This window comes from Manis javanica, chromosome 6 (assembly GCF_040802235.1).
Source record: "Manis javanica isolate MJ-LG chromosome 6, MJ_LKY, whole genome shotgun sequence".
In the NCBI taxonomy this organism is placed as follows: domain Eukaryota; kingdom Metazoa; phylum Chordata; class Mammalia; order Pholidota; family Manidae; genus Manis; species Manis javanica.
Window position 1 is genome coordinate 148,195,836 of NC_133161.1, and position 24,161 is coordinate 148,219,996.

The 24,161-nt window shown below is 45.7% G+C and overlaps 1 protein-coding gene across 1 annotated transcript in view; it reads right to left on the reverse strand.

Annotated features, from left to right (window-relative positions):
• Nucleotides 1-2,461: 2,461 nt before the first annotated feature.
• Nucleotides 2,462-24,161, reverse strand: part of LOC108387179 (NXPE family member 2) — a 40,388-nt gene continuing 18,688 nt past the window's right edge. Inside the window, 2 exon segments of the mRNA XM_073240031.1 lie at nt 2,462-3,187; nt 3,470-5,695. The gene's annotated coding sequence lies outside the window, so the exon portion shown is untranslated.

The window sequence follows — 24,161 nt, forward strand, 5'->3', positions numbered from 1 at the left end:
TGCCAGCCGTGCCGCGGCGCAGAGATCAGGAACAAACGAGCAGGGGACTAAAACGCCTATTTGTTTTGCAAGATGTTTCAATACAATTCGGGAGGAAATGCCAGCCTGTATGAAAACCCAGACTGGGGTATCAGGAAGTGAAGACTTCTGTAGAGACCACAAGCTTGAAGGGTTTACCAGGAAAAAGAAGAGGGGGAATTAGAAGGCGTAGTAAGATCAAACTCAGGGCTTTCTGACATATGGAGGCTGGTGCTGTGAGAGATGGAGGAACCAGAGACACCTTGTGGAAGCGAAAGCCCACAGGAGGTAGGTTCAGAGTTCACGTGAAGCAGGCATCTTTAAATAAGAGGAAAGAAACCTTTCCTTTGAGAATAGAGCGGGAGAGTCCACATCAGAGCCAGAGCTTTTATGTGGAGAGAATGAGGGTACGTGAGACGTTTGCGAGGATGGCTTTACTTTCCACTGATCTCATGGCCACGAAACCTTTATTGGTTTCAGTTACTGAAATCTGCAGGTTGTCACTGCAGCATTACCCAGCCCATCCTGACTCAACACAAGGAGAAAGTCGCCTCCTGAAACTGGACCACAGGGAAGAAATGGGGCTTTAAGGAAACAAAGGGTATGAAAAACTATGCCAGGACCCAAGTGATTCAAAAAATTTCTTTCCCCAACATGTGTTTTCAAAATTTCAAACCTTCCAAAAACTTCAGAAACTAGCATAATGACACCCACAGGCCCTTCCCCAGATTCATTTTGCCACTTTTGTGGACCCAAGACACTTTCTTTCCTTTTTCTTTTTAAGAAAAATTTTTAAAATAAGTTGCAGACATCACATCACACTGAACATTCCAGCATGAATGTGCTAAGGAAAAAAGATGTTCTCCTATAGAACTGCAATACTGTTTTGATACCCAAAGACTTCAATAGTAATACAGTAATTTTATCTAGTATACATCCATATTCAGAAAGTCCGAATTATTCTTAAATTTACCTCATAGCTATTTTCCTTCCTTGTATAACCATATGAAGGATCACATACTGTATTTGGTGTGTATGTGTATATATTATATACATATTTTTATATGTGCTTGGGTATATATATAAAGGCATATATGTGTATATATATATAGAGAGAGAGAGAGAGAGAGAAAGGCAATAAAGTAGGCTAGGTAGAACTTCAGCAGTTTATTAAAAATAATAATAATAATAATAAAGGGAGAAATGTGGGATCCACATATAAATCAAGTATAAAAATCAAACGAATATTCATATTTGACCTGATTGTTTATAGTTCATAATGCGTGATCAAAACCGAAAGTTTCTGTGATGACTGCCCTTGCACTGTTCACCATGTAAGAACTTATTCACTATGTAAGAATTCATTCACCATGTAAGAACTTGTTCGTTGTGCTTCAGAAGATTGGAGACTGACGAGAACTAGGCTTGAGATGGATTAATGATTGTGCATTGAGCACTGACCCCCCTATACAGAATTTTATTGTTGTTAACAACCATTTGATCAATAAATATGAGAGATGCCCTCTCAAAAAAAAAAAAAAAGTAGGCTAGGTAGAATTTGGGTAACCTGACCTTTTAATGAGCCACAGTTGCCCTGTGGGGAAATAGGAGCAATAGCAGTAAGGAGATCTGCTTGTTGAGATCTGCTTGGCTGGAGAGCACAGGCTTTTGCTTGAGATTATCCGTGACCATGTCATGGGGATGGTGGTGGTGGCGGCCACGACGGTAATGATGTAGATGAATGGTACATAGCATCAAAGGACAATGATGATTTTTAGATGTTAAAGGACCAGCAAAGAAAAGAAAACTCAGAAATATGATTTGGCAATGTACAATTAACATTAATTAGACTCTTTATACTCTACCAAAACCTGTTTAATTACCATGCATTCAATAATAAATCATTAAATCTATGTGAAATTAATTTGTTCTAAGTGCTCTTCACATATATGCTCAATTTGCAGCAGCATAGGCCACTCCTTCCAACTTTAATTAATTAGAGTTGGCATTGTGATGGAATATCTATTTACGGGCCAGGTGCAATTGAAGAGGGATGGGCTACGTTCACCGTAGGGAATGTTTAGAGGGATTCAAGGTGGGAGAGACTGAGAAGCCTACACTCAGAGCCAGGGTGACCTTTGCGGTCATTTATTTCAACGGGTCCCTTTTATATTGTGGGGATCCCTGGTGGCTGTAACATGAGGCCATGTGCTCTGCTCACTATTTCAAGATGACTAACAGAAATGCGAGGTTTCCTCATGATAAGGCTGCGCGGGCTCCATGAACTATCAGTTCTTTAGTTCTTGTTCTGTTTTTGGCGTGAATGACATTAACTCTTTGCAGTAACATCCGTTATCTTCTGACCAGATGCACCGACAGCAGTTAAATACGTCTTGGATGAAAAACAATGGATGACAAATTAATTTATTTAATCAATGAGTTTATTTGTAGAAGCGATTTTTTTGAAATAAGGGCAACGATCAGGGTGCTGAGGGAACTCCTATGAGTGCTTGGAGTGAAAAGATAGACCAACACCGTTCTTGCCACAAACCCTGGTTTTATAGATGACGAAATTGCCCAAGGGACACACCCGAGCTCATGCGGTCACTTAAAAGAAGCCGTTAACCGCATGCTTCTAGCCTGGCAAAGGTTGGTTGAGGAATAAATTTAGTGAACTAAAAGCAGGAGGTCTCAAGGCCAGACTGCTGCCTGCCAACCCAGGGAGGCGCCGGTGTCCTGTAAGCAGCGGGCGGCCGGGGGCCTCGGGGGTGCTGAGTGCGTATCCGCCTGGGGGCTGAGAACGGTGGGGGCACCAAAAATGGCATTTGGATTCTGAATAGCAGCTCTGGGGTGGTGCCCTTCGGTGCGGGGGAGAGCCCAGCGAGGAAGGAGAAGCGAGGACAAATATTCGAAAGTGACCTGGGAAGCCCTGGGAAGGCTGAGATTCCCAGACTGACTTTCGGTCCGCAGGGTTCCCCGGTGCGCCCGCAGCCGGGCCGGAACGATGAAGCCCCCGGGGCCGGAGAGCCGCTCGGGGCGGCCGCGAGAGGCCGCTGCCCGCGTGGCCACCAGGGGGCGCCGCAGCCCAGCCGCTCTGCAAGGAGCCCGGGGTCCCATCCACGGGGACCGGAGACGCAGGCTCCCGTCCGGCGGCAGCATTTACCAGCAGCTGTGGTCACGCCGTGTGGGAAGCGATTACCGGGACTACTCTTGTCATTTCCCTTATTTGTCCCCCAGTGGAGGTTCAAGGAGCCCCGCGGCCGCACGTGCGGCCTGGCAGACGCGCGCCCGCGGACCTCAGGCCGAGACGCAGCGCCCCCGCCCGCCCGCGGGCCCCGGCAAGGCCCCCTCCGCCCGCCCCGCGCCCCCCACGTCCCCGGTACACCCGGCTGCCCCGCGCGCGATGCCGGGCAGGGTCCGCCCCGGGAGGCTCGCCCACAGCTCCGCTTACCTGCAGTCTGCACGTAGAAGGTACTACGCACGCTGAAGGTGAGGACCCTCCCTTGTTCTCCCAGCCTCCAGAGCTGGGCGCGTGGAAGAGCTTAAGACGTCAGTTTGGGGTCAAATAAATGATTAAGTCAGAGAAGGACTGACTAGGGCATAGGAGGCACAGGGACGAAGGGGGGGCAGTGAAGACATTGCCAGGAAGGAACATCCCCGGAGGGGCCCGTGGGTCTGAGGTTGCTCCGGGGAAGTAGAGGACACCGTGCCGGGAAGCACGCACAGGACTGAGTTTTGGGGTGCTTTGGATGTCAGGATGAGAAATCTAGGCTTTGGTGAGCCAAAGATAAATCGATGTAGATTCTTGCTCTGGTAACTGGGAAAACAAGCGCTTTCTGCTTCCTCACCACAGCTGCACACACCGCTCTCCTAGCAAAGGCCATACAACTGGCCGCTTTCCCAAAATGCTGCTTTTGCAAACCGCTGTTTCCATATTCCCGTCTCTACCAAGGCCAGTGGGAGAGGCAGTACGTGTCAGGCGCTGAATGGGTCTGCTTTCCGCGGGCTCCGTGACAGCGCGGCCCCTTGGCACCAATGCCTCCCATTTGAATGGGCCCGGGACCGTGGTCGGCAGGCAGGCAGTGCACACGAGGGCCCCCCAGTCCACCTTCCCAGGGAATAGGTGTCCTCAGAGCTGGAGTCTGGGGGAGACGGCTGAGACAGGAAATAAAAAAGTCTCCACAATCAGGAGCAATGACATTTAATAAAGTGATTAGGCAGTGACATTAAATAAGTTCTCAGGCCATTTGAAGTGATGAATGTGGGCGGATGGAGGCCAGGACCTGTGAGAGGAGGGGTGTGGAGGGCCCGGCTGCTCTTTTGATTAAAACTGTGTGTTTGCGGGGGCTGAAATTTCAGGAACGTGTTGTTATTAATTGGTTGTCACCGGCCTTGAAATGGTCGTGACTATTAAATAGCTGTCTTTGCACAGAGGTGAGCCGGTGGGAGGAGCAGCACGTGAGGAGCCGAGGGCAGGCCTCGCACCACGTCCCTGGCAGTGGACACCTCGTCTACTGACACTCGGCCTCTCCTGCCTCCGCTGATGTCCTCTTGTCTTGGCTCAAGGCTGGAGGAGCTTGCGGACTCCTTTATTCTTCCCTTTTAGGACCAGGGGATGGAGCTGTCCTGGGAATCACTGTGGCTTCAGAGTTAGGTCCCTTATCTGTGACTCCAGGCCAGTGAGAGTGGAGAAAAGAGGCCTGGGTTTTCATTCTGCACCTGCTTTAGGAGGTGCCTGAGAAGACGAAGGCTGATGCAGGAAGATGGGGCCAGCTTTGTTAAGCATAGACTCCAGTCGCCTGGTGAAAGCAGTGACCCTTAGGAAAGGACTTATGTCTGTAGAATTTGAGAACTGATAGGAGACTTACAATCTTCCAGACTGATGATTCCCAGGACCTGGGGTTTCATGAACCGGTAAATTCTTTTTTAAAGGAAGGCCAACTTTTTACACTGTCAAATAAAATAACAAATCACCGTCTACCGCTAACAAAATTACATAAAATATAAAAAATAGGAAGGTCATCAAAATGAAGGCAGGACATTAAATGTAATACAACTTGCTTTATGAAAAACTTGCTTTTTCCTCACTTTGTGGCTTCTTTTTAACCAGCCAACCAGTCACCCATGTAACTGGGAGACGGCTTAGCACAAATGTAGCCTCAGTCATGCCAGTAGAAACTGACTTGCTATGAACGTTAGCTAACACTTGGTGAGCGCTCACTAGGTATTAGTAAAACCTAAGTAAAAAACTTACAGTGGGAGGATATGGAGAAAGAGGAACCCTCCTACACTGCTGGTGGGAATGTAAATTAGTTCAACCATTGTGGAAAGCAGTATGGAGGTTCCTCAAAAAACTCAAAAGAGAAATACCATTTGACCCAGGAATTCCATTCCTAGGAATTTACCCTAAGAATGCAGGAACCCAGTTTGAAAAAGACGTATGCACCCCTATGTTTATAGCAGCACTATTTACAATAGCCAAGAAATGGAAGCAACCTAGGTGTCCGTAAGTAGATGAATGAATAAAGATGTGGTACATATACACAATGGAGTATTATTCAGCCATAAGAAGAAAACAAATCCTACCATTTGCAACAACATGGATGGAGCTGGAGGGTATTATGCTCAGTGAAATAAGCCAGGTGGAGAAAGACAGGTACCAAATGATTTCACTCATCTGTGGAGCATAAGAACAAAGGAAAAACTAAAGGAACAAAACAGCAGCAGAATCATAGAACCCAAGAATGGACTAACAGTTGCCAAAGGGAAAGAGACTGGGGGGGGGAGGGAGAAGGGGAACAAGGGGCATTACGATTAGCAGACATAGTGTAGCAGGAGGATGGGTGACATGGGGAAGACAGTGTAGCACAGAGAAGACAAGTAATGACTCTACAGCATCTTACTACGTTGATGGACAGTGACTGTAATGGGGTATGGGGTGGGGACTTGATAATAGGGGGAATCTAGTAACCACAGTGTTGCTCATGTAATTGTATATTAATGATACCAAAATAAAAAAATACTTACAGTGGTTTATTTCTTATGTATTTTTGCATGCATTTATTTCATCTTCCCACACTCCTAGAGAGGAATATGATTATTATTGCAGTTCTGTAGAGGAGAAACTGATGCACATTGACTTCAAGTGACTTGCCCAAGGTCTTACAGCCAAGGCTGATGGAGCCATACTTCAGACCCCTGAGGGTTACCTGGCTGAAATGGAAACAGCCTGGATGGGTAAAGTTGGCCAACCAGCTTGAATCCTAGGTTGGAATTAAAAGTGTGTGTGCATGCACATGTGTATAAGAGGTATAGGATGTGGGAACATGTGTGTGCCCTTCTTTAGATGATTGAAAGAAAAAGGTTACGTCTTCACAGCAATGTACATATTATTCCCATTGAATTTTCAAGAACCATTATGAGCATGACAAAGAATATTGTACTACATTCACTTCAAGATGGGGAAATCTGTAGGAAAATAGGATATTATCACTAAGAATTAGAATAGCTAATATTTATTAGCACTTTAACATGCATCAATTCATGTAATCCCTGCCCTGAATTTAGTAGTTTCATAATATCATTACACTATTTAACAGATTGTTGCTGTTGAACAGCCTGAACCGGGACACAGAAAAGTGAGGGGACCTGCCCCACGTCCCCATTAGTGAGAAGATCTAGGATTCCCATCAGAGACAGATATGAATTCCTTTTTCTGGAAGACAAGCAGTACATTAAAAACACAAAATTAGGTACAAAAGCAAAGGCTATTTAGAATGAGGAGATAAATCATAACAAATTACACATTTCAAAAGCTTATACATAACAAACATTACCAAATCTAGAAAAACAACATTTTTATTAATGAACTGCCTGACACATCTCTACCTTCCCCTTCCTCATTTTGGGGGGTTTATTTATCTTTGTTTATTGGTTGGGGTATGTATATATGTGTGTGTTTTAATTGTATCATAGAGAATTTTTTTAAGAAAAAACGAGATACATATAGATTTGTTACAGGAATTGGACCTTACACAATTATGGGATCAATTACGCATTCTTGCAAGGTTTGCTCTTCACATCCCCTGCGGGAGGTTACAAGCCACTGGGGAGGCAGGTGGGAGGGGGGATGGGTGTAAAGACAGTTATCCAGGACAAACTGGGGCCCAGTCAGGGGCTCTCCCGTGGCCCATCATAATAAAAAATACATAAGCGTGAACATTCTGGGAAGTGTATTCAGCCTATTCAAGTTGACACATAATATGGCTGTGCTGTTTCTGCTGATGTTGGTTAGATGTTCAATAAATGTCACATTGTCTAGGTGGTGGATGGTGGTAAGTCCTATCAACACTGATTATCTGTCTGTGTGTGTCCACTTTTGAGAGAGGAGTATCGATTTTCATACTTGTGTTTGTATTTTGTTTCCATTTCTCCTTGCTATGTATTTCAAAATATTTCCACTAAAATGTATGAAATAGTCAATCAATGTTTGTTATTTTAATGGTGGTTCATTCTTTGCCTCTTCATATAAATTGGGGTGGAAAGAGCCCTCAGTCTTGCCTAATTGCAATTTTTTATATATTACATGTAATACAAATATATACATATGTATAAATGTAGTTTTACAAAGTAGATATGCATGTTTTATATACATCCATCAATATATAATAATACATAAATCAATATAGAATATATATGATTTTTTTTTTTTACTAAAATATATGACCATGTGCATACATTGCTAGGGCTTTGGACGGGGCCCGTCAAATGAAGGGCCCTGTCTTAGGTTTTCTCCTCTGATTCTAGCCCAAACTCCAAAGCCCAAACTCTCACCCACTACGCTGCCTCTCCAGTGAGAGAATCCGGGCTATAGACCAGGACTGACTCAAATACAGATAAAGAATCACCACATGTACCCCAGACTTCCACTGTGATCCAACTAGTGCATCAACAGATCTCAGCAAGTGCACTCGACGTTTGTCCAAGAATGTATCCTGCGTTTTGCTCAAGAAAAGATGTCAACATTCAGCCAATCCCAATGTTACAGAAGTAGATAAACATTCAAAGGAAAGCTAAGATTGTGATTCCTGCTTTAAGTAGGAAGCTGGGCCAGCCAGGGCCGTATTATCTTCTGTCTGAATGAAAGTGTCCATCTAATTTTCATTTGCTCATAAGTTCTGCACAGATCAGAGTCATTCAACAAATATCAGTCACATACCTGCTTGAACAGTAAAACAGGCATGGTGTTTACATGGTGTTTTATGAGCATGAGTTTTACTACAGGTGAAATTCACCTGTGTGTTGTATGCTTTTCTGCTAGGTTAGCACAGGGAGACAGCTCCATGGGTATAGTTGCTGGATAGAGAGTCTACAGAACTCTTTCCATCAGAACCCGTGGAAACAAAGATAGAACACAATAGTAACAACAGCAATAGTATCTTACATTTTTGAACCGTTGCCATGTATCTTATTCTCTGCCAAGCACTTTACACATAGTTTCCCACTGAATCCCCCAACAACCTACAGGTAGGTACTTAGCCACTATGCTCTCAGGGAGGTAGTGCCATTCTAGTAAATGGAAGCAACGCTTTTGGGCCAGTGAAATTTACCTAGGAAACGGGAGAGGTTAATGGACGGAGATGAACCAAAAGTATTTGCAAAAAACTCCAACCCAGCCCAGAATCTGCTTGCAAATATTTCCATTCCTCCATAGGCTCTGTCTTCTCCACCCCTGGGGCAGGGAGAGGAAGAAGTCTTTTTAATAATCAATGTCATTTAATGTCAAGGACAATCAACCAAAACTTCCCATGAAATTTTTAGCACCACTGCTTGCATTTTTAATCAAGAAAAACATCCCCATCTTCCTTCCCCAGTGAATTCCGGCCTCCATCCACCCACATTAATCACTTCAAAATGGTCTGAGAACTTATTTAATGTCACTGCTTAATCACTTTATTAAATGCCACCACTCCTGAGTGTGAATATTTGTTTTTATCTCATCTCTGACATCTTCCAGAGAGCCCTACTCTAAGAACCTCAACTTTCTTTCAAACAACCTGCATTTCCCACTGCGCACCCGCGTGCCTTTCCTCGCCGGAAGGACCAGATGGTGAAATGGGAGGTAAAATTGCCTGAAATGCTACCATAGAAAGCTACTGCTATTCACTAAATATCACCCTCTCCAAACCCCTCCCTTCCAAGGGGAACAACATTTTACCCTGTTAATTTTCATTTTTAATTATTTTTCTCTGTTCTGAAAAAAGAATGGGGCATGAACATTCTAGAAATGTCAAATGAAAGGTTACTGAGAGAATAAGGAACAGAGAAAAAGAGCTTCTGTCACCAAAAGGAATACCATCAGAATGGTTCTTGCTCCTTGACCAAAACCAAGATGGCATCGCCCACCTGGGAAGAAACGCCGGGTGGCGAAGGGCCAGATGATGGTGGGAGGCAAGGAGGACGACGCTGCCTCTACAGGAGGCGGTAGTTTTCACCGTAGCTGATTGAGTCTTGGAGGGAAAAGCAAACTAAACCCTGCCGAGTGCCTCCTGAATGTCACGAAGACACAGAGTGTGGAACAGATGTTTAGGTGCCAGGATGGCAAGCTGATGTGGCCATGCACGTGAGGCCGAGGCCGAGGCTGGCTGTGGCCCAGAGGTGGGGCCGCGAGCCCTCGTCGCACAGCTGGGGAGAGAGCTGTGGTGAGCTAACGGGGTGCAGGGTGCAGAGCAGGGAGGGGCGTGGTGGCTGCCAGTGTCTGCTCCTCCCAGCGGATCCCCACGACGCTGCCCAGGGACCAGGCGAAAGAAGGCAGTAGACGCTAACCACGGCCCACTTTTTATTTCATTCAACCTCAAATCTCCTTTGCAGAAATTTGAAACTGATGTTGGCTGCATACATTTATTAAAAGGGGCCTTAGGGGTTCTCTGTACCTGACTCCTCACTCTGTGAACAAGAAAACTGAAAATAAGAAGTAATCTGCTTGTCACTTCGTCACAGGTTTTTAACACCCATTTCTGCATGTAATGTTATTTCATTAAAATAACAGATTTCTGAGAGTCACTATGAGATAAAGATTTCAGAATGTTCTGATTTTCTGTTGACATCCATTGTATTAATAAATAAGGCTTTCTTTCCAGAAAAATAGTATTGTCTATTGAGAAAATTATGCTTGAGGATTTAGAAATATTGGAAGAAATCACAGTTTAGAGACTCAGAACAAAGTGTGGTACTCATAGTGAAGTAGAGATCCTTTGCTATACAGTAAACAAGGACTTGTTTGTAAAGCTAAGAACTTTATTTTTCTTCCCCCTTTGAGCCAGAACCCTGATAAAGCGTTAAGGTTTCATCCCCACTTTCCAGGGAATATGACACAGAGCTGGTCAGCACAGGGCTGGTCGGTCTCATACAATAGTTTGGGCTCTTAACTCCTCTGTTCCACCGTTGCCTTCCGTAACCTTTAAAAAGGAGACATCATTTCACCCTCCGTAGAAACACCAGAGAGGGGACATGAGAAGTCAAGGGGGGCTGGCTCTCTCTGATGCCCCGGAATCTAGGACGTGATGGACACTAGATGGGGTTTATCAGGCTCCCATCCTCACCACTTTAACTCATTTCTGGGGGATGGAGGGGTGGAGAATGGGGAAGCTCTCTAGGGAAGGTTGTCTTAACAGAAGACTTTCATGAGATTCAGGTAGAAGTATTTTAATTTCAACTAAGGTTGGGATTTGAATCAAGAAATTATTTCAATACACACCCAGAGTGATTTAATCTCTTTCTAGAATTAAATGATAGATGATAGATGATAGATGATAGATGGATAGATAGATAAATAGATATAGATAGATAGATTAGATAGATAGATAGATAGATAGATAGATAGATAGATAGATAGATAGATAGATAATGATAGATATAGATAGACAGATGGATAGATAGACAATAGACAATACGGATGGATATGTGATGAGCAAGCAAGATTGCCTGTAAAGCTGACACTACAGGATGGCATGTGAATCTCTGGGCCACGGTTTAAGATACTGAAATGTTGGTTACCCTGCAGAGAAAAGAGCACACATCCCCTACAGGCAGGCCCCCTGGGTACTTACTGATTTATTAAGCAGACTTTACACTAAAAATAGAGGCAAAGAAAGAAGAATGTCCAGAAATGAATCAGGGCAGCAGCTATAACAAGAGGAGACAGCATAATAATGGGAGGGATACCTGGCACTTCATAATGGAAATAATGGGAAGAAAAGCTGAAAACAATACTGAGAAAAATGTGTAGCCTTAGGACACCCCACACACACCCCTGGGTAATAGCTCAGGTAGGTATCATCTGTCTGAAGGGCTTTTCATCAGCATCACAAAACTGCTGTGAACTCTTCCAGTTTAAGAAACGCTCCTTTTGATGCGTCATCTCCAACCCCATTTCTCTCCTTCTCTTTGTAGCAAAATCCTTTGAAAGAGTCTCCAGCTCTCCTTGCCTTTCCCTTGAACCTGCTCGTCAGACTCAAGCTCTGCGGGCTCATGCAGACATCAACGGCCGCCACGGCAAAATCTCAGTGCCAGCACTCGGTTCCTTGAATGGGCAGCAGAGCCGACACCCAGCCGTACACACAGCTACAGCTGTTCTGGTGAAATACTGGACTAGGCCCACAGCATTGATAAATAGGCACATTTCTGACCCATCTGAGGGCCCCTGCCAACTGCTGCTACCCCCGGAACCCACTCTTCGCCTTCTCAGGGTCCAGGAGTTAAAGGGTTAATCCCGGGCACTGCCAGGGCTCCAGGCCCCAGCCGGCCCCAGTGGTAAGGCCACCTTCTCTTCTCATGGACCAACAGTGTGTGTGCCAGTTAAGCCCCTGAGGGTCCTGACCCCCTGGCAGCTATGCCCCCACCTCCAAGGGGAGTGCTCCAGGAAGCTTCCTGGTGTCCACCAGGCTCCTGGAAAGCCAGCCTGCCCACTGTGGCTCTCCGGGGCCCACCCAAGATCCTGGGTCTACCAGGCCCAGAGGTTGGCAGAGGGTCCCTGGTGCCACAGGCACTCCAGTGAGCCAATGCCCAGGCTCTTCTGGCCTCCCAGCTCGGGCCCAGGGCTGCTGGTGCTCATTCTAGTCTTGCCTTCATGCAACTGCAGAGGACCGTGGCCTCCATAGGACTCCTTCAGGAACGAGCTAAGGGCAGCAGGGGCAACAGGCGGGCAGGAAGGAATGGGTGGGGCCCTTGAGGACAGAGGTCAGGGTACCCAGAGCATGAGTCACTGCTGAATTTCACCACCATCAACAGAACAGACTCATTAAAACCCCTCAACACTCACCCATCTCAAGAATTAACAGCAATCATTTAGTTAATAAAAATGACAGCAATCACGATAACATTCGCTCTGTGTCTAGTAAGTACCAACGCATGTAAGTACTTAACGATCATAATCACCACCATTTTTACAGATGAGAGAACTTGCGTGCGGAAAAGTTCTTTGAAGCTTGAATGTCAGAACCTAGATGGACACTCAGCCCGTCTGCACCCGGCCGGTGCTCTCAGCGGACACAGCGCTCTGCCTCCTGTTTGGCCTAAAGGATCATATTCCACCCGATTAAAATGTGACATTCCAAAGTGATTTTCTTGATTAATCGATAAAGATTTTTAACACACAAAATCAGTAATATAAGGGCTAAAACATTTGGGAAGGTAGAACAATTGTAATGTAATTGCTTTTCAATAGAAGCCGAGAGCAGGGAAGCTCTGTGTGTTTGATGCAGCCCCTCTTCACCAAAGCATCGCTCAGACCAGGGCTCCGTTTAGCCAGCGACAGCCTCCTCGAACAAGAGACCACCCCAACAATCTCTAAAACTTAACAAGGGATTTGGAATTTATTACAATGGTTTGATGAACAATTCATAGCATGGCTATGTCATGATGGAATTATAATATATTTAGCTAGCTTTTTTTTCTTTTTAATTTTATTTTGGCATCATTAATCTACAATTACATGAAGGACATTATGTTTACTAGGCTCCCCCCTGCACAAGTCCCCCCCACAGCTCCATTCATAGTCACTGTCCATCAACATAGTAAGATGCTGTAGAATCACCACTTGTCTTCTCTCTGTGGCACAGCCCTCCCATGCCCCCCTCCACTATACATGCTAATCGTAATGCCTCCTTTCTTTTTTTTAGCTAGCTTTTTTAAAAGATAAAGGGGGATTTCTTTTAGGTTGTTATAGATCACTTTTATATTTGTTTATTTTACCATGCTGACTGTTGAATATGTTGATTATCACCTCGCCTCCCACTAGCATTTGAACTCCCTGCTCCTTGAAACATGCTTCTGGTCCACTTGAACGCAGCACAACCTTTCCTCCTGTTCACCACGGAAACTTCCATTTTCCTCTACTGGACATTCATCATCTCCAGATCTGACTGTGTCCTGGGCTCAGTCTCGGGACCTCTACTCTTTTTTGTCCGTACTCTCTCCCTTGGCCATCATATCCAGCCTTAAAATACCATCCATACACTGGACATCCACAAATGTGTATCTCCAGTCTTACCTCTTTTCTAAATGCCAGATTACCAAATCCAAATGGTTCTTGGATAGCTCCCCAACGTCTCTAAAAGGCATCTTACATCTATTATGTCTAAGACTTGACAATTCCCATTTTACAGAGAAAACCAGTTAAGGTGTACACACAAAGCTTATTTTAGCTTATTTTGCAAGACTAACTTGACTGGGGTCATTACTTGTTTATGCCTCTGGAAATCAAAAGTTAATCTTGGAACTGTTTCCCAAGGTTGATACAGGTAAACCACTGACCAATTCCCTATCATTTAAGAAAATCCGACTACTAGAAGCAATCACTGGTAAGAATACACAGTCATGGCCTTCTCACTATAGAAGCTGCTTCATAACAACACACCTACCCCTGAGCCTCAAACCATGTTTTGGTCTGAGTGTTTGGGTCTGCAAACCTTTTGATGTGTGCACCAATAAATTGTTACTAACTACTGCTTTGGCAATTCAATGGTTTTACTTGTTATTAGTGAATTTTTGACACTAGCGTTTGCCAATGCCTAGCTCCGCCCTGGCCAGCGCACGGAACGCTATACTTTGAGCTGCTTGGCTGTTGATTGGGACCGTGTAACTAATCCTACCAGTGAAATGTGGCCATCAGGGGTACAGGTCACATCTGGCCCAAGGCGGCAAGAAGCCCATGCCCTCTTCCCCAGCCCCTACCTAGTCACTGGGAGTTAGCTGTTCAGATGGTGGGGCTACAGGTGGCAGAGCCTCTCACGGCCTGGGCTTCTGAGGAACTATGCTGTCCCTTCGTCTCATCAACCAGAATAGGACAGACAGTGTGATCAGGAAATCAAGACGTGGAAACCTTGGACTGTTACCAGAACATAACCTGAGTCCATTAGGATTAATACAAAATTTCCTACCAGAAGTTGGGTGCCCTGGTAAACAATAACCCAAAACACGTGTCTCTGACTTCACAGATGGTCATTGGCAAGGAAATTGACTTGAGAAGCTAGAAAGCCTGTGACTCATGCTCTGTAGTGACTAAATATTCAGTGAAACTGTCACTCTGTGACTTGAGAAATAAGATCCTGATCTGAGTGAACCAGCAGCCTTAGGGGAAAACGTGTGAGGGTGTTTGTTTAGGGACATTGTGGTGTTGGGGCTCGGTGTTATAAGGTAGGCATAAGCCCAGGAGAAAATTGTGCAGTTTGAAAGTAGAAATGAAAGGAAATTGAGAGATTTAGGAATTGGGGCTTTGCAAGGTTAAAGAAAAAAAAAAGAGCCCGACTGCTTCTAGACTCCAAATAGAATTTAAGAGTCAAGTCAGAAAGCAATTTTAAGGGAGATGCCAATAAAATGTTTCAACAGATTATATTACCTAAGGGCAAGGATGAGATTAAGGATATATTGCTCAGTAAATCTTTTTCAACTGTATAAAATTACTTATGTCAAATACCCAGAGTAAAACCAGCCCACACAAGAGGGAGAGAGAAAAGCCGTGGAGGCGAAACGGAAAGGAACGCAGCAGACACGAGAAAAGTGTCCCAAAGGAACGGTGGCATCTGTCTCCTCTCTTCCCTCCCCTTTTGGGAGAATCTGGCCCTGAAACTGTGAGGTGGGCGGAGGAAGGCAGCCCTCCACCCGGAGCAGGGGCGGGGCGGCTCTGGGGCCCCGGGGGGCGAGGGCCTGAATGAGGGGGGCACGTGCCTAGGACAGCTGCCCGGGTGGGCACCGGAATGGGGCGCGGAGAGGGTCACCCAGAGGAGGGAGCATGGGGGGCAGGCCTCAGGGGTGCAGAGGGCATCCCTGTGCAGTGGGGGCTGTCCGAGGGCATCAGCGTGGAGGCGCACGCGGCCCCGGGGCAGCCAAGGGGCTGGGGGGCTGGTGCAGATTGGGCATGTGGGACGAAGCCTGAGCCGGGTGACAGAGCCGCCCATAGGAGGACAGCCTGTCACGGCGTTTCGGAGCCCAGGTGAAAAGGCGTTCCCATGGAGGGTGCCCACGTATGGGCATCAGAGACCCAGCCGGGTGGGGAAGCAGCCCGCGGAGGGGCAGCTTGGCATGGCAGCAGATCTGGGGCGGGATGAGGGGGCACCCACGCTGGGTGAGCACACCAGGCAGGACGTCACAGCAACGAGGAGGGTGTTCGTGCAGGGGCCGGGCAGCAGCAGGGGATGCCAGGCACTGACGGAATAAGGAAATTGGGAGGCAGATTTCGGGGTCAGGGAAGCGCACTTCAAGTACAAAAGGGAAGGGGCTCTGAAGGAGCCCCACGAGGCATCAGTTTGAACTTGTATATGTTATACTCGATATGATATTTAATAAAAATATTAATACAGATGTGCATGTGTCTGCATCTCCACAGACACGCACACAGATTCTGCAGCCACCCTGAGGGCCTGAGTGGGCACACCAGTGCCCGGATCGCGGCCTCTGAGCTCGCCATCTCCACCAAAGAAGCCAGGGCTCCACAGAGGAATGGCTGACAGCAGAGCTGGAGCAGGAAACATGTATAAAGAGCTTGAAGTATCTTCTTTTCGTAGAAAACAAGGAATTGCTCAAAGAATGCTAAAGACATGTCGTAAGGACAGAGATGCCTGCTCAAAGGGGCATTCACGGGTCAAATCAATGACAATTGGATCACCAAAATAAATAATGATGGTAATGGATTATAATCCATTAAGTAAAATGGAAACTATACATACACTCTAATACAAATTGATAAATGAATACATTGCAAGTTTGATGACAAATGGGACCTATACATAGTTCCAAAATAGCTTCCCACAACAGTTCGTGATTCTGGATGGAAAATGTACGCTTTACGGTGGAGAAGCAAGGAAGACTCATCTCATGGGTGACCAAAGGGATAGATTCAAGCCGTGTCACCCAAGAGCCTGTGATGAGAACACAGCATCTTCTCTGCAAGGGTCCTGACAAAATGCACAGCTTAAATCCGATAATGGGGAAACATGAAACAAATGCAAACGGAGGGACAAGGGACAGGGGACACAGTATTGATCTATAACCTTCAAGAGTGTCACAGGAAGGCAAGTCCAGGAAAGACTGAGGACCGGGACCACAGTGAGAGACACTCTAGGGATGACATGACAATGAGAAGCGACTCGTGATTTGGAACTGGGTTCTTTTGCTCTAAAGAACATTTTTTAAATATTGGCAAAGATTGTATGTGTCTGAGGATTAGGTGACATAATCCATTCGTGTTGATTCCTAGTTCTAATGATTACACTTTGGTTACACAGAAGAGCGTCCTTGCATACTTAGGGGCATCAGATCAGCAACTTGATTTCAAGTGGCTCAGGGAAAAGGTCTTTGTGCCATAGCTGCAGCTTTTCTATGTGCTTGAGAAAGTTTCAAAATAAAATGATAATTATAATAATAAGCAAAAATAGAACTGTGACTATGGCTACCGCTTCCGGCACATGCAGATGACTGGGAATCAAATGGAAAGCAGCTCTCTACGTCTTTGAAAGATTAAGACCCTGTTGGGTCCCAACCTTTCCAGTCAGAACACAGGCTGGGCCTGTTTCCCAAAGTCAGTGTCAGTTGTGGCTGAAGAAGAAGATGGTAAAAGGAAAAATCTCCCATGCCAGGAGCCAAGGACAGAAAGGACAAGCTCTGGGGGCAGAGCGCGCCCCTCTGCAGTGCCCGCCCGGGGACCCGGGAGTTCTGAGCGCCGGCCACTGCTTGTGCGTGCTGGAGGTTGTGCGTGGGGCCCGTGGCAGAGCGGGTCACCCTCCTTTTCCGTCCACAGCTTCCAGGGGAAGAGGAGCCGGGCCCAGGTCTGAAGCAGAGACTGGGACGCTCCCCGCAGAGCCCTGGGCTCTGAGCCCGGGACCGTGAGCGGCCACTCCCTGGAACTGGGCTTTTGGAGAAGGGGAACTGATGGTTTGGTGACTAGGATACACACTGCAGTCTCCGTGGTCAGTAGTCACCAAAACCTGGTTCTCCTCCCTTCCGTTCTCAGCCCAAATGGCCCAAACGGGGCTAGTTTAGGCCCGCGGATGGTGAGCAGGGGCCACAGGGCAGAGGCAGAGAAGCCCAGCTGCTGTTCCCCACTCCCTCCCGGCAGCAGTGGCTGGAGAAGCCATGTGCTCCGGGGGCGCAGCTACCAGGTGCCAGATTCTCTGCGGGCCTGGGTCCTGAGGGTCACCGCGGAGGCAGACACCAGGAGCCTAGAAACAGAGGGAGCAAGTAATAAAGGTGTTTTTGGATTGAACCACTAAGTTAGGAAGCTGTCCATTACTGTAGTGTCATGTCTCCTGTCTAGGCACTTCCTTCATTCAAAAAATAAACCTGGAAAGAGGGAAGGTAAAAGACAGGAGTGTCTCACTGACGATAAAAGAAGAGAGTAAGATTGATATCTTTGTGCGATACCACTGCAAATTAAGCAAAGAGATGGGGGACCCGGATCTCCCGGTAGCCACAGCAACCCTGGCATAGGAGCAGGGACGGAACTGTGCTTCCACACGCCCAGTCCTCTGAGAGGAAGCCACCTGCTGATTCGTGGTCCTTCAGACACTCCGGCTCTTGGGCCCTAAGGTGGGGCTCCTGCTAGTTCTTGGTCTTAGGATTTCTGCTCCTCACCCACCTCTGGTTTGGATAAAAACCCTCAAACTGATCTCTGGATTTGGCATACTGGATTTCTTACAATACCTGACACCCACTAGATGTTTTCAGGGTTTTTTTGTTTTGTTTTGTTTAATTTGTTTGATATTCTTGACAGAAAACCTGGCTCAACTGACAGAATAAAGACCCTACAAGATACGTCATCATTTCTGCACACCAGAAATTCTCCCTAATGGGGGGCCACCAACCCACTACCGAGGGCACAACACAGCTGCCAATATTATACGAGATAGTTTATAGTACAAGTTCACCAAATATAGATTTTGGTCAAATGCCCAATGGTCAAAGTGTTAAAATCAATACTCAGTGAACGCCGTGTCAAAGCTGAAAATAGCCATTGTAGAAGGAAGTTATGGGGTAAAAAATGTATTATTTTATTTAAGTGTATACAAAACTTACACCTATACAAAATGTATTATTATACCAAAAATAGTATGATTATTGCAATTTTATCACTAAACTTTTAGAAGTGAAATTTTGAAATTTTAAGCTTGACTTCAGGAGCAGTATTTCTTTAACACAGTCAGCTGCTCGGTGGCTCCTATACAAAGCACTCGTGAGGAAATATCTCATTAAAATTGGCAAAAGAACAAGAAATCTGGGGGAACCTAATTTTTTCTAGTGTTTTCCTCTTTCGGTCTACTCCAGTATTCTTTTTTATAGCTGGTGTTTGTAGGTGATTTTAAAGCCTTCCCTTCTCATGAAATTTGGAGGTCACAAAGGACATTCTTACGTCATTCTTACAAGACATAAAGAAATACCAAATGAAATTTTTCTCAAAAGAATCATAGCCTAAATGAATTAGAAAACAAAAATTTTTAATAGTTCTTAAAGCTTATTTTGTTTGATATATTAATCATTTTATATTACAACTGTGACATAATCATATTTTTATCCTTCTTTATATTATTTAAATTCTTATATTTATTTGATGAAAAAGGATAACTTCCTGAAGTTACCTTCCTTTTCCTATGAACTGTTAACCTATGTCCTTATTTTTCTACTTAAAGATTCTTCATTATTTTTGTACAAAAATTGAACAGCTTTCATGATAATTGTTCTATTTTATAATTATGGTAATAAATATGCCTTCATACTTTTAATGTACTGGGAATGTTCATATATAAATTACACAGAGATTTTCACTCTAACATAGAATGCTCACTTATAATTAAAGTGAGCTCACTTATATTTAAATAAATTTGAATAACATGTCAGATCTGTATCGCTTATATTGCTAAACTGCTTAGACACGATAGCAAAGCAAAAGATGATGCTGTTATTGACCACATATGAGTCCAAAGGTGCCCAAAGTTATGTTTTAACCTTCACCTAGGCTGGTCCAATACCCGAGGAGAATGACCGAGGATGAACAGATTTTTAGGCCAAATTCCTGGGGTGAAGCCAAACTTTGGTGTATCTCTAGTGTGTACAAACGATACTTTGAAGAATCTGAAATCTAGAATTTACAAGTGAGTGCCAAAGACCACATGCACCCAGGCAGTTTAACAAGGAAGCAATCTCGCCAATTAGCTCATGTATATGGGATTGAGCCAGGTTAGCAAAGGGCTCCAGGGGCGGAGCGTGAAGCAAAATCCCTAGACACAAAAGAAGGGATGGAGAAACAGTTTTCCCTAGCTTTGGTGAAGAAGATTAATACTAACTAAATAGAAAGCTCATCCAAAATGTCTAACCAGAAGGCAGATGATGAGTCAAAGTTCTGGGCCGTCTTCCCATCTCTGCTGTCTACCGGCTGCTCCACTTTAATCAAGACATGCAATCTTGATGGGCCTGAGTTTTCCCATCTATAACGTGCAGGTAACAGTATTACAGTATCAAACTGATAAAGTATAGGAACATTGAAATTATCATAACTTTAAAGCTCTACATAAAGTAAACATCCAGGTAAGCTCTTCATTAAAAAAATCTCTATTCTGATCACTCCCTCACCTCCCCAGTATGTGTGATACTGTTTTGATTGCACTTACATGTGATGCTATAAAAAACAATATTACCAAATATTACCATAATTCCCATTTACAGGTGAGGAAACTGAGGCACAGAGCAAAGACCACGTAGTTTGGAAGCATATAACTCATCGAATTTACTGGCAAGATGCAATCTGAGAAACTCCAGGCTGAATGTAGATCTCAGCGCTCAGTTACTTTGTGAAGCAAATGTCTCTGATGCAAAAACCTCAAGCTTTGTTGAAAACCCCCTAGTCGGATACCCAAGGAGAAGACTCAGCATTGAGTCCTTTCATAGTATGAAGCTAAGTTTCCAAGAATAAAAAGATACGGTTTAAGTACTGGGAAAGGAAGACTGGTGTCTAAAATATGCTTTTATGTAAGGTGCTCGAATGTTCATTGCAAAACCCAGCAGAACTTCTGAGATGGAGCACGTGACCCATCACATGCCTCAAAGTTCAATCTCGAAAGCCCCAAATGAAATCAGCCACATGGGGTCGGCCAGCCCCGGAGTGAGCGGCCTGCCGGGACAAGCGGACCCTGCTGGAACGGGTCACATGCACATGTGCACAGCGGGGCACCACCCAGTCGGCCCAGAGATGGCTACGCTCAAGAGCTCCTTCCAAACGGGTGTGGGAGGCCCACGCCCCACCCTATCCCCCCATCCCCCATCCCCATCCCAAGCAAGGCACAAGATCCTAAAGCTCTCTGCTAATCTGGGGGCAGTGGGCAGGCCTAAAACTCAGCTCTTCTTTATGACAGCGTCAGTGTCGACCCACTGAGGGAAATGGGCACATTCGTTGTAGTTTACGGTTTGAGTCTCACTTTGACTTATTCCCAGAAGTGACAGAAAATGCTTCCCTTGCCCCACAGCCCTTCCCCAACACAGCGGCTTGGGTCACAGGTGGGAGTGTTGGATTCCCCTGAGGAAGGCGCCGCCCCAAATCACTCACCAAAGACGTTTCTTGATGCAACAAGCAAGAGGAATTTATTCAGAAGCCAACTAGTTGGGGTCCAAGTCTGCCCGTCGCAGCGGGTCTCAACAAGGACCCTGAGTACTTACAACTAAGTGGTTATATAGGATTTTCTGAGGCATTTAGCCCTAGAGACTTACCATGGTTACAGATTATGTTGTAGTAACAAGATAACAATACTACATAGCAAGATAACAATACTACAAAGGCAGTAATTTTTCAAACCTACGATTTCTGAGTTGGTGCCACGTCCTGGGGGTGTAGCAAGGTAGGGTCAGCTTTTATGTTTAACTAACCCAAAGGTTAGCGCTGCCAGCAGTCATGATTGATTAACTTGTTTTTCCAGAGGAGTTACCTGGTTTCAGTTGTTCCCTCTGAGTCATATATCAGAATGGCTTTTTGGGCTTCAAGATGGCTACTCTTAGGCTAACTTATTTCTCAGGGAGGTTGGGGTCCTACAGGAGCACTTCCGAGCCTGAGCTTTATACCACTGATCTAGAGGGGAGACCCCCAGGCCTCGACGCAGATGCTGCTGAGGAAGGAATGGGTGAGAATAAGGGCAGCGAAGGAGCCAGAGGCAGAGGGGGACCCGAGCGGCAGCTCCGGGGGCCCCGCACTGCATCAGGGCCCCGGCGGCGGAGCCGGCCTGATTCCCAGGTCAGCCCAGGCGGCCGTTTGGATGACTCATTAAACCACATCCTACAATCCAGTTCTCATCAGCAGTAAAAAGGGTTTGCAGGGACTCACTCTCTCTGTTTCCCGGCTCCTCCCTGGAGTGACCCAAGGCAGCAGCAGGCCGGTGACGTGTGTCTGCCTTGAAGAACCAAACCTCCCCATACGCTGAACTGAGGGACGCGGCAACGCGGGGTCCTTGCCTAAGCCATTTCCTCCAGCCCAACTCACATCGGTTAAAGATCCAGGCTCTTGATCCTCATCCTCCTACCCACTTCGTTTCTCTTGGTTGGTCTGGAGTAGGCGCATAACATTAGAGTCCCTGTAAAGCCCGGACTTGTGAACACGATTCACTGCCCACCAGATGTGTGTGATCCTGAGTTAGCGCTTTGATCCATCCAAGTCTCTGTTTTCTCCTCTATAAATGAGAGTAGGGGTTGAAATGACTTGAAGGATAGTTTGGCAAAATGACAGGGTTATAACCCAAGAAAAGGGTTTAGCAGGGCAGGCCGTCGGGCTGGGGACGGGGCAGAGGGGCAGCGCGACTCTGAGAGCAGCCTGTCGGGGCAACGCCCGCCTCTTCTGGGAAGGCCAGTCGTTTCCTATTAAGGCTTCCAGCTGATGGGATGAGGCCCACCCCCCTTATGGAGGGCAATCTGCTTTAATATCGAAGTCCACCGATTTAGACATTAACCTCATTTTTTAAATCTTCACTGAACTATCTAGAATACTGTTTGAACATATCTGGGCACTGTGGCCCAGCCAAGTTGACACATAAAAGTACTCAACTTGGCGACTGACACATTTTTTAAGTACTCAAGAAATGTTGCCTATTATATTTATAAGTTAATGTTTTAAATTTATTTTTATACTTTATTATAATTTTGATCCTTGCTGCAGAAATGAATGGCTCTTATTTCTTTTTAAACACATTCTTTCAGCACTGATATCAGCTCATGCCCCAAACTCGCCTCTGCTGTCGGTTAATGCCCAGACCCCCCTTCAGCCGCACCAGCTAATGCCTCGCATCCCTCTCCACATGCACCGGGTGCAGGAAAACACAGCACTAAAATTCTGGGGCGAAGATTGAAACTGGGCTATTGTCAGAACATAGAAAATAAAGAAAATCCTATTGTATAAAGGAAGAAACAAGTTTTACAATGTGTGTGCGTCCTAGAAGGGGGTGCGAGAGTAGGCAAATCAATACCTTGCAAATGGCCAGCACTCGAGAGGTTGGCGGGTCATCACGTGCAGAGACAGAGGGAATGAGCAGGTTTTAGAAGCACGCTTTCCAGGAACACGTCAACAGGCGCAGATGGTGCCCCCGAAGGACCGCTTAGCTAAGTGACCATCAAGAACGTAGAGACATTGTAACAAAGGACTATAGACAGGATGCTATGGTTACTTCCTGCTGTAGGTGATTGTCTCCAATGCCCCCCCAGCTCCCTGCACATTTAGGCTGATGCTTTTGAATGACATTGGAGGGAAGCAATTTGCACATAAATGGCAGAGAGGATGATGTGTGACACGAGCCCATCACTGACCCCTAACGTGCCAAGCTAAGCAGGTACATTCATACCTCATTTCATTTTCACAACAGTCCTATGAGATGGAGAGAGTTTAACACTCCGATTTTTTTAATGTGGTCAGAAAAGCTAAATGGGTTTGCCTATGTTCACATAGCTAGAAATCTTTAGATGTGGGCTGCAAACCTGGCTTGTCAGAGAGGAAGAAAAGATACAAGAAATCTGCCTGTTAAAGTATACAGCACAGAGTGCTGGAAATAAACCACTCATAAGAGGATTTTGAAAGATCCCAGCCACAGAGGAAAGGAAAAGAAACCTTTGTACCCTTAGAAATACAGATTAGAGTTGAGACTCTTTCGTAGTTTATTCTGAAAATGCTGAAAACATAAAACGACACCACAGTTCTCAGAAAAGTCCCCCAGCCCCACAGGAGGGAGAGACTCGTGAAGGTCACTGATGACTCCTGACCTCAGAGGAGTGGGCCTCCAGTCGGAGGGACGTATGCCTCTCCTGGACAGCATGTCCATCCGGGAGAAGCTGGACAGTCTACCAAGCTTACGAACCCCGCAAGGGTACAAGTAACACACTCAGGAGACGCTGTCATTGTGGAACTAAGTAAATTGGAGGTCATGCTGACACATCACTTCCTGTTGGCAGTCAGAGCTTTAAGACGAACAGTATGTGGGCAGGTGAATTTTTAGCTACACACCTGGTGTGAGCAAGGGTTGGTTCCCTGAACCATGACTAATGCCAGGACAACGAGCACTTTGAAACAGAGTAAAAAGAAAACCGAACAAATACATAAAGCACTGTGTTCACACTCTGTGGAGGAAACC